Source organism: Pteronotus mesoamericanus, unplaced genomic scaffold (assembly GCF_021234165.1).
Source record: "Pteronotus mesoamericanus isolate MK-2021 breed Mesoamerican mustached bat unplaced genomic scaffold, CSHL_Meso_final contig_228, whole genome shotgun sequence".
NCBI classification, from domain to species: Eukaryota; Metazoa; Chordata; class Mammalia; order Chiroptera; family Mormoopidae; genus Pteronotus; species Pteronotus mesoamericanus.
Genome location: NW_026555095.1, coordinates 3,285,514 through 3,302,984, shown reverse-complemented (window position 1 = coordinate 3,302,984; position 17,471 = coordinate 3,285,514). Strand labels below are relative to the sequence as shown.

Sequence of the window (17,471 nt, the reverse complement as noted above, 5' to 3'; positions counted from 1 at the left end):
GATGCTAACACAGTTTTTGGACAAAGAATAAACTTGTCCTAAAAAGCATCCCTTTCTTTATCACTGCTTCCCAGTTAGACTATGAAGCAGTCATTGCACCTTTTCACAACTGTCTCCTTTTAAAAGCATCTGCAGAATAACCTACGGTGAGACTTCCTACCTATCCTTGAAAAAGAGAAGGGAAGAGGAAAAGAATTCTATAACACTCAAGCTAGTGAAGAGAAAAAACAAGACTGCCAGCCTCCATGGCAGAGAGGGCTGTGATTATTAAATATAATTTTAAAACTTTTCAAAAATACTCTTCATGCTTTAGTTCTCACATGTGAAAGACTGAATAGGACCAGGTCTGCAGTGAGTGTGGGATTCACGTCTGTCTCTGTTGCTGTCTAAATATTTCTTCAGCTGAGGAAGAAACATTTCCTGTGAATCTTATGCATAAAAGCCAAAATGTCTTGCCAACTAGGAAGACAGGAGGAAAAATAAAGAGTAGGGTGCAGGTAAGGAAGAGGCACTTAAACACCTGTTTCCTGCTTTAAGAGGTACTCCTCCTACCAGAAGAGAAACATCCAAGCCAGCACTTTACTTTCCCCTTATACCATTTATACAAGAAAAAAAATAGTTAGAAGAAAGTAAAGGAATTAAGTAAATACCATGTTCCACAGAAAGCAAGAGCATTATAACACAATAGAGTTCAGTTTACCCAAATTTGTAAAATGATGTTCTGAACATTTGATTTTGGTCAGAAAATTCTCATTTGTTCTTGGGTAAATATTTCTGTGGTTTGTGTGACAGGTTTATCCTTACAAAATAGAGTATGATAGTCATTCCAAAGTGTGGCAATCTTCATTCACTTTGACAAGGACAGCCCAGGAAGAGGTGGCTTTGCCACAGTCTGCTTCATGGTTAGCATCTGTAAACTGGAGATCCTACCAGGAAAAGTATTTATATCTCTCAAGAAGAAATGAAGATGATGGAGTTTAGGATTATGATGATGTTAAGATTTATTTCCATGATCACTACCACTACCATCTATCTATTCTTTTATACTGTGAAGCAGATACAGAACTTGTTAAAATAGGATAAATCTTTTTTCTCATTCAATCAGTCAAAAATATTTATTGAGCATATAAGACTCTGATACTGAGTCAAATACTCCAAAAACAAAACAAGCATGAGACAGAATGCCCATATTTTATGTGACCAACAACCTTGTTAGACAAGATATATATATCTATATATATATAGAAAGAGAGAGAGAGAGATTTATGAAGTAATCCTATAATCACTTTAGACAGTTTATAATTAAACACTAAATTACACAGTCATGTATAAGTACCAAAATAAATCAGAGAAGGGAAAGATCAATATAGGCTAAAATGGAAAGACAGTAAAATTTTGTGCAAAGAGCATATTAACAGGAATCAGAACACTTGATATTTGCATGTAGTACAGGGCCTGGACCTGGTTATATCATCTGTAAAATAGGAATGATAGTAATATGTACTTCACAGGGTTATTTCCAGAGTTAGACAAAATATGAAAATAAAAATAATCTTACTTATTAAAGCTATACACATTTTCTATTTTTTTTCATTATTATTGATAATTAGCCTATATTTTAGGAAATGAAGAGTATTTTTGCTGTCCTTGATGTAGTACCAGAGAGAGAAGAGGTAGGGCAGTTATCTAGGAAAAGAAGAAGAATGTGAGAAAAAATAGAGGAGGAAACAAGCAATGGGTATAAGAAAGACCAAGCTCTGGGAAGAAAGACAATAAAATCAGAGGCAACTGAGTTCATTTTGAAAGAAAAGTAAATAAATCCATTTCCTTTAGGTAAGAGAATGCAGGTGTCCGCATAAATGCAGCAGCAGGCTGCTTACACTGTTTTCCTGCTTCCTATTATCAGGCTCTCTCATCAAACATCCCTGGTTCTTAGTCTTCCACAAGCTGACAGAAAGCAAAACAAAATAAAACAAAGCAAGAGAAAGGAAACTGGAGGACAAAAAGATTGCCTCACTCTCATTACTTGGTTACAAGGACGTTCACCAGAGAAGAGATTAGAAAATGTATTAAACTCTCCCCTGGCCTCAGGTAAGGCATTTCTGCACATTACGAGACTTTCTTTTGAGCCAAAGAATATACTTTACCCTATGGCTACAAGCGAGGTGGCTTGGGTAATAAGAATATTAGGGGATGGAAATTCTGTCATAAAAGGTACAAATTTAAAAAGAGGAATGAGAGAAAATACAGGAATGGAGACTAAAGTAAGGGATTATCAAGAGCCAGAGAAAGATAAAAGTGCAAGAAAAAGATGGTTATAATACATTAGGTTAATCTCTAAAACATTGTCCCAAGTTTCAAAGACTTTGAGGGGATTTTAAAAGAGAATAGGCCCACCAGGGAAATAAGTAAATTATGTAATATGCAAAGCTGACTCTCAGATTAAGAAAAAAAATTACCATTTGTTAAATTCCTACTATGTGTCAGGCATTCTGTTGGGATTTCACATCTGTGAAATCCATTGTTTATTTCTCTTATCCATAGGATATGAAATAGAGGTCTGATGACATTTCACCCAATATCCTCTACATGACCCCATAATGTTATCTTAGGAGGATGTCATCACATCTAATATCGCTACATAATATTAAAGAAAATATACTTTGGATTGAAATGAAACAGAACCCAGGCAAACACTTTAAGAATTTTGGACAAAGGCAAATGAGGTGTGATGAATTTCATGATGAAGTGGAAGAACATGGGCTTCCCGGTCAAGCAAAGGCAAAAAGTGCAAAATCTAAAATTGTACTTACATTGTATGTGTTAGGGATTTTTTGGTAATTGTACATTTTATATATATAAATCCATTGCATGTTGTGATAATTAAATAAAATCGCATATTTAAGAGGCCTAGTAAAGTGTCGATTCTCATTTCTTCCTCCATGTTGCAAAAAACAATTCTCTTCGGGAATAAAAAAAGAAGTGATTTTTTTGTTAGTCCTGAATGCCTTTAATACCTCCTTCCCAAAGCTTAATTCTGCTTGAGCCCTTTTTTCTTTTTCAGAGATGATGATAAAAAAAGATACAAAATTTTTTCCTTGATTAATCATGCTTTTCTTTTCTCAGTCTATCCTGAAAACAGGGGGCAAAGATTCCCTTGATTTTGGAGCTTGGTTTTGAAAAATAATAGAGTAGAGAATGACATGATTATTACTGAGCATACTTTCTGTGCCAGGAACCATCGCAGACACTTATTTAATCCTTACGTCTATGTTTTCGCTGTGTTTTTCTGGCCATCTGCTAACACCAAGAATTTCTGGCACATAGTAGGAGGTTAGTATGTACTTATTCAATAAATAAATGAGCAGTCCACCAAGCTGAGTAACATTATCATCATTGTAATGTTACATAGTCTTAAACACTAAGCAGAGCCTGAACTTAAACCAGAACTGTCTACCTCCCACTGTAAGGGCTTCCTTCTCTCTACTATATTGCTTTGGTAAACATGAGCAATGGATCAACTTTTGTGAATAGAGGATAAAGTGTCCTGTGAAATATAGATAGAGATAAGTTTGACATTGATTTAAACAAGAAAAGCCTTTTCTAAAGGTAGAGAGATCAAGGGATAAAGGAGTGATTTTATTAACCAGGCTGCAACTACAGATAATATTCCCAAGTCAACTTTAACATATTGTGTGCATGTTTATCTTCAACAATGATCAGTTTATTTAGTATGCAAGGTAAAATTCTCTATATGTTTTTAATGTTAAGGTTTTCAGTGTTTTAATAGTCTGATATGTGTGTGTGTGTACACATATATAAAATATACACACACACATATACATATATATGTTCATATACTTTTTGTGTACAGTTATGAGGGAAAGTAATTAATAAGACCTTCTCTTCGTTCTTCTTCTTCTCCATGGACACCACTTTGAGGGTCTCAGTTCTACTTTCACAATGGGGTCTGCCACCTATGACCTCTCTGACACATCAGCAACAAGTGTTCAGTGGACCATGGCACAGTAAAGTATGACCAAAGAGAGGCAGTGCCTTGCAGAAGAGATAGTAGAAACAAAGTGTAAGATGAGGTGACACGAACTCTTCATTATCCCAAATACTCGAGGGAGTAGAGATCGGACAGTGATGGCAAGCACACCTTTGGGTTATAACCATACAGTGAGATAACAGAGTTCCAGCTGGGGCTGGAGTCACTTTCTGTCCCTTATTTCTTTATGAAAATTATAAAAATTCCAAATATAAAATCTATTATAAAAGAAAATTCTAAATATAAGTACTACTTTTTATGCAATGCAAGTTATTTTCCCATTCTGTACTCTGAAGCTGACTAGCAAACCTGACCTGTTTGCAGAGTTGAACCCCTTTTCTAAATTAACATATTTTAGGAAGAAACCTTAATATGAAGATGAAATATAAGGAGATATGTTTATCTTTACCACACAGTGAAAAATAATAATAAGACATTGTGCTTTTCTGTACAGCACTTCCCTTACTATTACCCCATGTTATTGTTACCTTGGATATCCCAAACTATTTTAAGAGTTAAAGATAGCATGGATAATTTTTCCATTTTCAGACTCAAAGGCATCTTCCAAGGTCACATTGCTGGGTGAACTAAACCCCAAACTGGATTCCTATGAATTCAGTTTTGGGGCTTTGTGAATTTGCTTATAAATCTTGATTTTATATTCCCATCTCTCAAACACTCATTTTAGGTTAAAATTATCAAAGGGAATATATAAATTAGTCATTAAACATAGCACTTTGACTAGGCCTATATCTAAGAAGCATCATGCAGTGCACATGTGGATTGTATATAGGCTAACAAAACCTCAGAAATATTTTCAGGGTTCTAAGAAGTAAGGACATATATACTTATCTTCTCTGACAGCTCAGTGCTAGACAATGTACATCCTCTGAAGTAACCATCTCTCTCTTCCCCCTCCTTACAGCACTAAGTAACAGATGGGCTATCTCAACTAAAAATGTCAGCATTTTATTGACCATGCTTCTTCTAGATTTCACAATAGCAGTATGTGAATTATGATTTCCCCTGTTAGGGTCTAATGGGGGCATAATTATTATTCAGGAAAACCTGTTTCTTTCCATTCTCTCATTTCAAATGTTATTCAATTTTTAAAATGCTTGTATTTTTCCTATTCTATAATATAGCCCTATATAAGAAGTATATCTTTACAGACTCATGATTCAATGCTCAAACTATTAGACCATACCACCTGCTAGAGGGTGACATACATCTCATTAAAGATAGCTGCCATTATTAATGACCAAGCACAGTTCAATGAGTACAGTAAAACTTTAAACATAAGCATAAAGCAAAACACTAAAGATAAATTTAGGCTGCAATGAAACTCAGTTTCAATAAAGCATCTGGCTGAATCATCTATATCAGCTTCAGTCTGGAAAATATTAGCTGTTGAGTATTAACTATGGATATTCTACATCACAAATATTCATACATTAATATTTTATTCATCCTTCAAGTAAACCTAAGCCTAACTCATGAAACCTAACCTAAAAACTTGTAATGGAAACTCTATAAAATATAAATTTACAGAATTTATCTCTTTCATGTGGGCACAGTTTATGAATTGGGTATTATCTACATTAGCATGGTACAAAGAACATGTTAAAGGTTTTAATTACTTGATCCAAATTTCCCTTCTTCTTTCATATTGAATAGAATAACAAAACACATTCCTCAATATACTTCTGTTCATAGTTTATCATTGTTTCCCCAAATGTGAGAAAGAGTTTAGTTTATGGCATTATGCTACTGCTGCTTTATCTTATTAAATGATGCCCTATTCTGCCTTTCTCACCCAAATAGCATCTGCTGGTCACAAAACTAGAAACACATTTTTTTCTTCTGAATACAAATTTTTAATTAGAGTTATTAACTGTACTCACATTTGCGGTAATTTTGTCAGTTTGCCTTGTATCAGGAACCTTCGGACTTACAAAATTAAGTAGCTACAGCTGGTGCCAACTGCCGTAATTGCTTGAATTGCAAAAATCAAGCTGTGCTTCAGGTGAACCACTGTGGAAGCTTGAATGTGGGAACATACTGAAGTTTCTAAGTGAATTCACTGTAAATATACACATTCTGGTGGTTTTGAAACTGTGAGTAGAAACACATCTTTAATTAACTGTTTATTTTCATTTCCCTAGGGACAGTGAATTGTAAAATTACTTTTTCAAGATTTACTGTTTCCTTTCTCTTTATCTCAGGCCCCACTATATATTCAACATGTCCTCCGAGGTACCAACCATCCCATGTGATTGCCAAGTGATGGACACAGTCCTTCATCGCACTACACACTCCCTTCTTGGCATCTCACACCCAAATGATATCAACAAATTGGATGGCATTCAGAGAACAGACAGAAAAATGACTAAAAGATGGAGGCATTGACCTATAAGTGAAGATGAGAAGATGAAATCTGAATAGCTTAGTGAAGCAACAACTTAAGTGGTATGTGATAAGTGCCTGCAATCATTTGGAGAATATAAACACCAAGAGAAAAGAGGGAGCTTTTTTTAGACTGTTGTAGGGAAAAGGCAAATCTGTTGGGAAACACCCTGTCTGGTTTCAGGAACTGTGACCCCGCCAACAGGCAGGAGGGCCCCAAGGCTGGAATTAATAAAGGGGGCCTTGGGAAAACAGGCCAGTTAGGAGATGGAACCTGTCCCCCTGGCAGAGGCACAGCCCCTGCCTCCCTCATATCACCCTGCTTGGTCCTGTGATAGTCGGTGATCCATGATGGGTAAGTTTTCTCACGAGGAGAAAACAACCTAAGACAGACATCGTGCAGTATGGGCAGCAGACATGGGCACGCTGGACACAGAGAAAGGGCAAAAAGGCCCACACCCCTCGACTTTGGCTTGGACAGGGCCTGAGTCCTCATTCTATCTGAAAGAAGTCTCCTTGTCTCTTGGCAGCTCCCCACCCGCCCACCCTGCCTGGCTCAGGCTTGAAACAACACTGGAGACATCCCTAAACTACATCTGTCAGTTCCCAGGGAAAATCAGGCCTAAAAGTAAATTCTTTAAAGTGTGCTTTGTTTTTCCCTCAGAAGATGTAATAGCCAGCTCATTATGGGAAGGAGATTTACATTATTCATAGACCCTAACCCTGTACCCTTAGGTGCTCTTATGTTTACTATGCTCTCATGTTTGCTCGCCTCTCTTGTTTACTAGTCTCCTCTTGGACCCATGTAAATCGATGTGTTCCTACCACTTGCTTTCTTCAAAACATCATCTATTCTCTGTAAACATTAACACACTGATGTAATGAGATAACCTGTATATTCCTATTACCTGGCGCCACTGATAACCCTTTCAAAAAAAACCTTTGAACGAAGAGGCTCGGGGCCTTCCCCACTAGAGGGATGTGCCATGACCCCTCTCCTGAGACACAGAGAAGTGTTTGCAACGACTCATGTTTATTTCCTCCATCCATGACACCCCTGGGACAGGCTCCTGTCTCAGCTGGCCTGTGACGGTAGCCCTCAGATCCAGGAGGGCTGCGCTCCCCAAGACACGCTCCATCCCCCATGGCAGTTGTCACCCAGACGAGCAGTGACCCATGGCACTCCCTCATGCAGAACAAATCAATAGGATAAAATTGAAGAAATGGGAGAGAGATGTGAAGAGGGGATGCTCATCAATTGCAGATTTTGATAAGGACAATGTAAAATCTAAAGAGAAAGTTTTCATCGCATGCTTTCAGGTTACAGTCAGGGTTCACCTACATTGAGAAAACGGCAAGTGAGAGAGAAAATAATATCTGTTTGTATGCATACATACAACATTTGTGCTGTCTTTTCCAGTTTTCCAAGTGCTTTTACATACGTTATCCCATCAAATTATCTCAATGACCTTATGCCATTATTAATTCATTTTAAATAAGAAAAAGCTGAAGTTTACTCTGCATAATTATTGAGGCAAACAGGAAAAACACAAGTAAAACATCTCTAACCCTGTGTTGATAAACTGTTGGCTCTCACAACACAATCTAATTCAAGACAATGAAATTGAAACTATGTCATACAATCTAGATAAAGAATTTCAGGTTGTAGTTAAGCAACAGTCTGTCTTCTTTCTATCTGTTCTCTTCCTGCTCTTTCTTGGAATAGATTAAATATAAAGTACTATCAGGGCAAAATTTTGTGCTGAGTAACCTTTCAGTGCTATAGATGACCCCATGTGAAAATGATTCCTGCATTAGTTATCTGGTTACCCTTTTCAATTGGGTGATGAGTTCTATCATACCTCCTAATTCTATTAACTGCAACCCTCAGATGATTCATTAATGTAACATGTTGAGATCCATTTCATATGATACCCCATCCCTTGTAAGGTTATTGTATACCTCAAATCAAGTTTTTAGAAACCTAGAGCTCAAATGTGCTAAGAGTTGTTGTTTGCATTTTATTGCCAGGATTAAGGTCACAAATCTTTTCAACTTGGTCTCCAATAGAGATATATATCGGAAATAACCCAGATATAAACACTGTTGTTTGTAACTAGAGCTTTGGGTCCAAGTCCATTGAAAGTTTCAACATTGATAAATCTGTCTGGAATACATATAAGCTGTGAAGACATCTTTTACATAGATAAGAGTGTGGACTAAATTCTTTGTTTCATGCTTCCTCTCTGTGGCCCACACAGTAATTTCTTATTAACCTTCTTTGGGTTATTGCTAGAAAGGAAAAAAGGACACCTTTCTTACCTATTAGTAAACTCCAAAGTACCTATACTATAATAGCTGTGGGGAAGAACTGTTGGAATTGATCAAAAAGTAAATATTGCAATGAGAACCAAAGATTTCCCCCAAATCAATAGAATATTCCTTGTAGAATCAAGATCTTTCAGATTTTGCTCTTCACCCTGGAATGTAAGAACCTTTGCACAAAATTTGTTTCTTTGACTTAGGACATATAAAACCCTGAATTGAGGGAGTATAAGAAAGTTGGGAATTGGGAAGAATTGACCTTCACTCTAAAAACTGCAGGAATTATCCTAAATAAGATACCAAAGAAGACTTTAGCAAATGAAGGTTTGGACATAAGAGCCACTCTGAAATGCTATTGCTAAAATAGAAGCATTTACTTGTGGCCATCTCTGCCTGTTAGATTTTAGATGATTATAATTGTTGGGAACTGTCCTGCCTGGTTTCAGAGGCTGTAGCTGAAACCTATAGGTGAGAGGTCCCCAAAGCTGGAGCTGAGCTAGGAGGTCTTGGGAAAATAAGACACTGAGGCAACAAAACCTGTCCCCCTGGCAGAGGCTGCACCTCTGCCTCCCTCACATCACCCTGCTTGGCCCCAGAGGATGGCCGGTTACTCAATGATGGGTAAGACCCCTTGATAGAAGGGTCAACCTAAAACAGGCACAGTCACATAGGGGCCCTCAGGGAAAGACTTGAGGGACATTGAGAAGGGGTAAAAGACTCTAATCCCTCGGCTTTGTCAAGACCAGAGTCCTTATTCTATCCAAAAGGAGCCTCCTTATCTCTTGGCTGCTCTGCTCCTCCCACCTGACTCTGGCTTGAAACCTTAGAGGCAGGTACAGCCCTGATCTGGATCAGGCAGTTCCCAGGGGCAATTAGGCCTCAAAAAGGAATGTATTAAATCCTATGAAACCTACTTTGCTAAGAATGCCCTTGAGTTAATGAGAACTGGTATTTGGGGTCCAAGAATAGGATGAGTTTTCATTTTCCCAGGTTTTAGGGCTGAATGAGCGTCACCCTGTCTACCAGACCCTGACCTGAGGCAAATCTCTGCTGTTCCTTCAATTATTATCTATGATCTCTCTCTCTGTTTTCTGTAAATATAACCTTTAGGCATTGATTGATAAGCCTTGCATGCACGCAGTATACCCCTGCACATATGTTCTCAATAAAAGCCACTTCAAGAGAAGGGCTTGGTGCATTCTCCACAGCAGGGAATCACCACCCCCTCTCCTGACAGGCAAATTGTGTCTAGTACAGTTTATTCCTTCATCCGTGGCAAGTGGGGAGACTCTGATGGATGGACTACCCCTCTCATATAACTTTTAAGTGGATATGTTCTAGAGCAGTACAATTTAGACTTTAATATATATATTAATCACTGGGGTATTTTATGAAACTGCAGGTTTTTATATAGTAAGTTTTGGTTAGAGTATGAGATTCTGGCTTTCTAAGAATTTCCAGAAGATGGTGTTGAGGTAGCTGGTGCACAAACTACATTTAGAATAATATTTCCATCATCGTGTATAGCATAGTGAAAAATGGCTAAACTAGCCATATACATTTTGAAAATTTACATTTGATTTATATTCTTTGTTTCATATGGACTTAATAATGAACTCAGGTAATAAAGCAGATAAATATATTTGTAGTTTTATTTACAATAAGATTTTATAACATTTTCCTTCTTTTAATTAAAGCTCAACTTTTATAAATGTTTTTAAGTCCATGACCTTATGTTCATCCTATTATGGAAAAGAACCCTATAGAAGAATAGCCAGAAAGGTCAATTTGCCACAAGCCTCATGGCAAAGGCCTCAAGTGTAGACCATTGGTGGTTTACCCAGAATTGCTATATTTATTCCTAATGACAGTATTAATTTCTAAATATAAAGTGACAACATTTAACATTTCGTATAGAAGGTAACTCAAAAAAACGAAAGAGAAAGAAAGAAAGGAAAAAAACGTGGCTCAGGCCTGTTTTGACCTCTGAGAGGTGCTTTTTTTTTTTGCAAGGAATTTTTAAGTTTTGCCCCCAAAAGTGGTCTTTCATTCTTCTTTCCAGAGGATAAAATGCAAACCAGAATAAAGAACCTATGAGTGGCTGCTTTGGAGGGCGGAGGAGGGGCTGTCCAGACACAGTAAATCACCAAGGAAACATGAGGTTTATTTTTCTGTGAAGCTAAACTTCAAAAACAAGCTAAGAGACACAAAGGGAAAAGTGTGACTGCTTTGACAACAAAAACAAGCAAATATCTCCAGAGGGGGATTAGTTTCCCTGCTTCAAAGTAACCAAAACAAAGAGAGCCAAGCCTGCTTCCCAGGGAACACCACCTGTCCGTCAGACAAGGATGAGCTAATCAAACAGCCAACAGAGCCTATTTGTGCACAATTCGACAGCCTGGATGGCTAATACCAAGTCACACACTTTCACTACCAAGATTTAATTTTCAAAGTGCAGTTCCTTGTCCTGAAATCATAGGGACATTGGAGGCCCTCCACTTCCAGGCCAGACCACCATGCCCTTTCTGCTGTGCATCCTACCATCCTGTCTTCCAGGCTCTGCTGCAGCAGGATCTTCCTTGTCTCCCCAAACAGCTTTAATGGGTGGAAAATACTTCCTTAAATTGGAGCCAAATTTTAAGTCTAATTTATGAAGAAAGTTTTGGCATTTGGAGAGTAAGGCAATTTCATTTACATGCAGGAGCTGTTCAAATAAAAGAACGGCCGTTATATCTCCATGAAATATCCCTTCTTCCACTTTAATCATCTCATATGGTGGTATACAGAGTTTTTTTTTTCTTTTTTACCATCTCATTACCAGCTCGTTTCCAATGGCTCTTTTAAAATATATTGGCTAAACATAAGACTCCAAATGTAACCTAACCAGTGCAAAGTAAGTTTGGATTTGTACTTCCCACAATCTGGAGGCTATATTTCTATTAACTCACTGTAAGATCACACTGCTCTTTATCATAAATTGTGCCAAAAATTAATGTCTGTTCTTACATCAACTGATATTAAGTTACATTTCCCCCATCCTCTCCTGTGCAATGGAAGTTTTAATCTAGGTGTAGGACTTCACATTTATTCCATTGATTTTCAGCTTGTTAGCTCTAGCTCACTATTTAAACTGACGGTCTTTTGAATTTTTATTTTGTTATTCAGAATATTAGATATCCCTCACAAATTAGACTTCTGAAAATTTCATAAGCAGGCCCTCTATTTTGTTATCCAGGTCACTGATAAAAATACCAAGTAGAAAAAGGCCCAAAGCCAATATAAATGCAGGTTCATATAGACTTTCAGTACATTTTATCAGCCAAATACAGATTTGCTTAAATACTTCATATTTTCCCTTTTCCACTTTTCCATTTACTGGCCTTAAGCAAGACTCTTGAATTTGTGAGAACACATCAGACCTAAAATAAACCTCACTTTGACTATTGGTTTCTCATCCTTCCTTCCTTCTTAAAGATAATACTCAAAACTAAAGAAAATACCAGAGATAAGACTCACGCCTAAGTAGGACTTGCTCTAAACACTGTAAGTTTTTTTTTAATTACAGTTTACATTCCATATTATTTTGTATTAGTTTTGGGTGTACAGTATAGTCATTAGACAATCAAATACTTCACAAAGTGTTCCCCCAATATTTATTGACTATATTCCCTAAGCTGAAATTTACATCCCCATGGCTATATTGTGATTACAAATTTGTACTTCTTAACCCTCACCCATCTCTGGCAACCATCAGTCTGTTCTTTATATCAGTGGTCCCCAACCTTTTTCACACCGTGGACTGATTTTGTGGATGATGGAAGGGGGAGGGACAGGAGGCAGAGCCTACGTGAGCTTTGTTTGCAGCCTGGGGTTGGGGGACCCCTGCTCTATAGCTATGTACCTGTTTGAATAAGTCTTGAGTACACTGCACTGCCTTCCCAGAGCCGACAGGATTCCACTTGACATTCACAGAGCTCAGATTAGAGATTTACGTGACTCACACTTCGGGAATTTTAACAATGATTTGAGATCAGCTATGGCAATTGAAAGCACTCCTCATGGATGGACATAGAGGTGTGTTCCTTAAAGTAAAAATAAAACAAAATAAAATTTATATAGTGTCGGTAACTTTACTTCTAGGGACAATGTGGCATTGCAGTAAGTCAGCAATTTAAGTTTTCAATCTGCCCACAGAGTTAGATTTTGTAGAAACACTCAGTGTGGTAAGTAATCAGCACACTCTCTCCAAACATCCCCTGCCTTTATTTTCAGTTGCTTTTAACTTCAATTCTCACCGATTTATCCTCCCTCACAACTCAACCCACAACTTTCTCATTGCCTGACCTGAGGCGTGGATAGCAATTTTTAGCATAATCAACCAGAGGATGTAATCAGTGCAATTAACAGATGGATTGGGAATACTACATGAAGCCTAAATTAAAATTCCACTAAAATTGCTGCACTGTATCTGTAAATACCCACACTAAACAATTTCTTGGGATAAATTTCTGGCAAATAATTTTAATGTAAAACATCTGAAGGAGTTCAACCACCGTTCTCATCTTCAATTCAATGACTCAGTTCTTTATTGATCACCTACAGTATCCTATCCTTATGATGAAAGAAAAGCAAAATAGGATGTGGTATCTTTCCTCAAGAAAGACTGTTTATGAAATAAGTCTTAGAGTCACACAAAAAATTCTAAAACAGTAAAAGACAGTGTTAGGCTAAAATGCATATAAGAATATTAGATTGGGAAGAGGAGTTTTCTGTTTGGCTCTGTTTAGTAATCTGTCTTGAATTCCATAGGTCATCATTATGACCACCCTCAGCTTCCTGACTCCTTTATCTCTCCACCTCACCTGCTTTACCCAACCTCCTTCCCCTTTGCTGAACCCTTCTATCTTCCTTTCCTTGCTTGTGTGGAAGAGACTAAACCTAAAGGTGCTAGGCAAGGAAGGAGAAACAAAACATGCAACGCCCTGACTGGATTCATTTTAATTTATAACTATAAACTCATTTGGAGCCTGATCACTGCCAGAATTCTATTACTTTCTTCAATAAATTGCTTTCCCCCCTCTCTGAATATATTATTTCATACCTCTTAGCTTGCCTGAAATCTCCCATCCCCACTCCCCTCGTCACTCTAAGTTGATTGCCTGTCTTACACATTCTTAATAAAATGAACTATTACAGGGAATTTTTTATACTCTTGGTAACAAATTGGAAAACACAATTTGTATCTTTGGCTCACCTAATTCAGTGTAAAAACATTCCTTCTCCTAAAAAAGGGGAGGAAAATCTTACCAGAATACTGAGTTCCATCCTCATATGATTTCTCAAGGACTTTGCTCTTTCATTTATTTAACTGCCTGATAAATTTTTCCATCACCATTAGATCATTCCCATATAAATATTCAATCACATTCATGTTCAGACATACTCAGTATCTCTCATCAGAAAGAAAGAAAAAGAAAGAGAGAGAGAGAGAGAGAGGAATGGAGGGAATGATAGAGAGGGGGGAGGCAAGAAAACTCCCCTAATCCACCATCTCCTTGAGGTCCTTGACTAATTTTCTGTTCTCTTTATAATTGAAATTCCTCATCTTTTACTCAGTGCTTTGCTCACTCTAATCTATTTTCCAAACTTACAGTCTAACAAAATGATTTTTCACTAATAACTTCCATGTTCCATATTCAAAGTGTATGTTCTATTTTATCATAGATAGCATCCCACACAATAAGCTCCACTCTCCATCCTCAAAACCTCCCCCCGCCCCACTCAGACTTCCATAGTGCTACATACTCTTTTGGTTTCCTCTCAGTCTGCTAGTTACTTCTCAAACTCCCTTGCCGGCTTCTCCTCCATCAGACTTAAAAATATTGGTATTCCAGTATTCCTTCCAAGCCCATTCTTTATCAACACCTTCTCTCCATTGATCTCACTCAGATGCATGTCTTTAAATTAATTTTTAATGCTGACTATTCCCAAAGTAGTCTCTGGGGCCAGTTTTATACTGTGATCATTGAACTGCCTCTCTATATAATTATCCCTAGATTCCTATCAGAAATCTCTCAGGTTTAATATATTTACATTAGAATTCTTGACTCCTCATTCCATATCTAAAATAGAAGAGAACCATAGAGAGGAATGAATAATGTAAGGAACCCAAAGATACATTGAGATTAAAGATAATAGAATAAAAGAATGAGAAAGTTAAAGGATTTTGATTGTTTGTGGTTAGAAAATGGTATTTTGAAATTTAACATGTAAGAAATGAACATTTTAAGAGATGGAAAAGTGGAATCCATTATTATGAGTATTGAGTTAACTTAAAACTTATCAAAGAGTCCAAAGTATTACAAAATCAGAATGTTGTGCTGGTCAGCCACATGAAATAAACATAGGATGATGACAGCATTTGTGTGGAGCAACAAGAATGAAACTAGATGGAAGGATAGAGACTCAAACTAGTGGAAAATAGATAGGCAACAAGATGCTTAAAAGAAGGTAAGATCTGTGTTTGTTTGCTTTTAATTAAATCAGGGAACATGGTTTGAGAATAACCAATTGGTTGAGAATTAACCAGAGATAGTATGAATCAATTGGCAAAATGATCATTCTCTACTTCTCAAAGGGTTTCCTAGGTAAGCAGTATTCTTGAAAGTGAATCAGACTTCAATTACAGCAAGTAGTAGAAAGAAGAAGTTGTGGCTGTCTGAGAGTTAAATTATAGAGGTCAGACACTACAGAACACAAAGAGGAAACATTGAGAGTAATAGAAAAATAGAGAGGTGAGAAGAATTAGATCAGTAGAGTAGGAATGAAAGTATGGGAGAGAGCAGGTGACAGAAGGAATTATCATCAGTTTTTAAAGATGACTAGGAAATGAGACAAAGTGAGTTAAAAATCACTTAAAGTTTGCAAATGGAACTTTGTTTGTTGTTCCCTCTGATATAAATATGGAACTTCCCTATGGCTGTGAGACTGAGGTGCTCAGATCTCAGCAATGAAAATGATGTTCTTAATCTATGTCTTGTTGATCTTTATGAAACATTTAAAACAATACACACATGGTGTAGATGAGTATGGTAGATTCTATTCTCAGCTTGTTTTTCTTAGTGGGCAATATGTCTCCTCTGATGTCATTAACTGAATAGAGTCATGGCAAATACAGATAGAAAAGATATACAGAACTTCCTCTTTTTCCAGCTGGAACCATGGAGGGTGCAGAAGAGAAGCAGAAGCTTCCTGCTGTGCCAGAAACCCTTAAGAAAAAGCAAAGGAATTTCACAGAGCTGAAGATCAAGCGCCTGAGAAAGAAGTTTGCCCAGAAGATGCTTCGAAAGGCAAGGAAGAAGCTTATCTATGAAAAAGCTAAGTACTATCACAAGGAATATAGGCAGATGTACAGAACTGAGATTCGAATGGCTAGAATGGCAAGAAAAGCTGGCAACTTCTATGTACCTGCAGAACCCAAATTGGCATTTGTCATCAGAGAGGTATCAATGGTGTGAGCCCAAAGGTCCGAAAGGTGCTGCAGCTTCTTCGCCTTCACCAGATCTTCAACGGCACCTTTGTTAAGCTCAACAAGGCTTCAGTTAACATGCTGAGGATTGTGGAACCATATATTGCATGGGGCTACTCAAACCTGAAGTCAGTAAATGAATTGATCTACAAGCGTGGTTATGGCAAAATCAAGAAAAGACTAATTGCCCTGACAGATGACGCATTGATTGCATGATCCCTTGGTAAATAAGGCATCATCTGCATGGAAGATCTGATTCATGAGATCTATACTGTTGGAAAACACTTCAAAGAAGCAAACAACCTCCTAGGGCCCTTCAAATTATCTTCTCCACGAGGTGGAATGAAGAAAAAGACCACCCATTTTGTAGAAGGTGGAGATGCTGGTAATAGGGAGGACCAGATCAACAGGCTTATTAGAAGGATGAACTAAGGTATCTGCCACAGTCATTTTCGTAATCTGGTCAGTTAATAAACAGTAACTGCTTTAAAAATGAAAAAAAAAAAAGATATACATAGGACACATGACACTTGATCCATTATTTGTCATCAGGAGTACCATTTAAATTGATTTGCTAAATGCGTGCAATGGTTTCAAGATAACTTCATACTTATCACCAGATTATTTCCCTTTAAATACTCAGTATAAAAACACAATTGAGCATTTGTAAGCGCAGCTGATTTGTTACACACATAATACCCTTTCCACTGCAAAGTTAATTTTTCAGAATTTATTCTAGAATGTAATTTCTAAGAGAATTAAATTAAACTAACACTTCTAAATATATCCAGTGATTTAATTCTCTCTATAATGGGATGAAAGAGATGAACCATTCTTATATAACATAGACGTTGCTTCTGTGATTTCTTCCTGGATGTCATTACTTAAAGTTCTTTCACCATATCATAGATTAAATAATGTCTAAACTCAGCTCTCTAGCCTCTAGCCCCTCATTCTCCTGACACCTCAGTTCTTCTGCCAATGCCACGACTCCCTGTTCTCCACGATCCTCAGAAGATTGGGCTCTCTTTAAATGGTTAATTTCTTTTATTATGTCCTTTAACACCATAGATTCGTTTTGTATGTTTTTGAGCACTGCATAAATTAAATCATATGTCTTATTTGCATTAATAAGCATTTCATTATAATCATGCTGACAAA

At 37.2% G+C, this 17,471-nt stretch overlaps 1 pseudogene; it reads left to right on the top strand.

Moving 5' to 3' along the window:
- Window positions 1–15,984: 15,984 nt before the first annotated feature.
- Window positions 15,985–16,742, top strand: LOC129069634 (60S ribosomal protein L7-like; annotated as a pseudogene).
- Window positions 16,743–17,471: the final 729 nt, after the last annotated feature.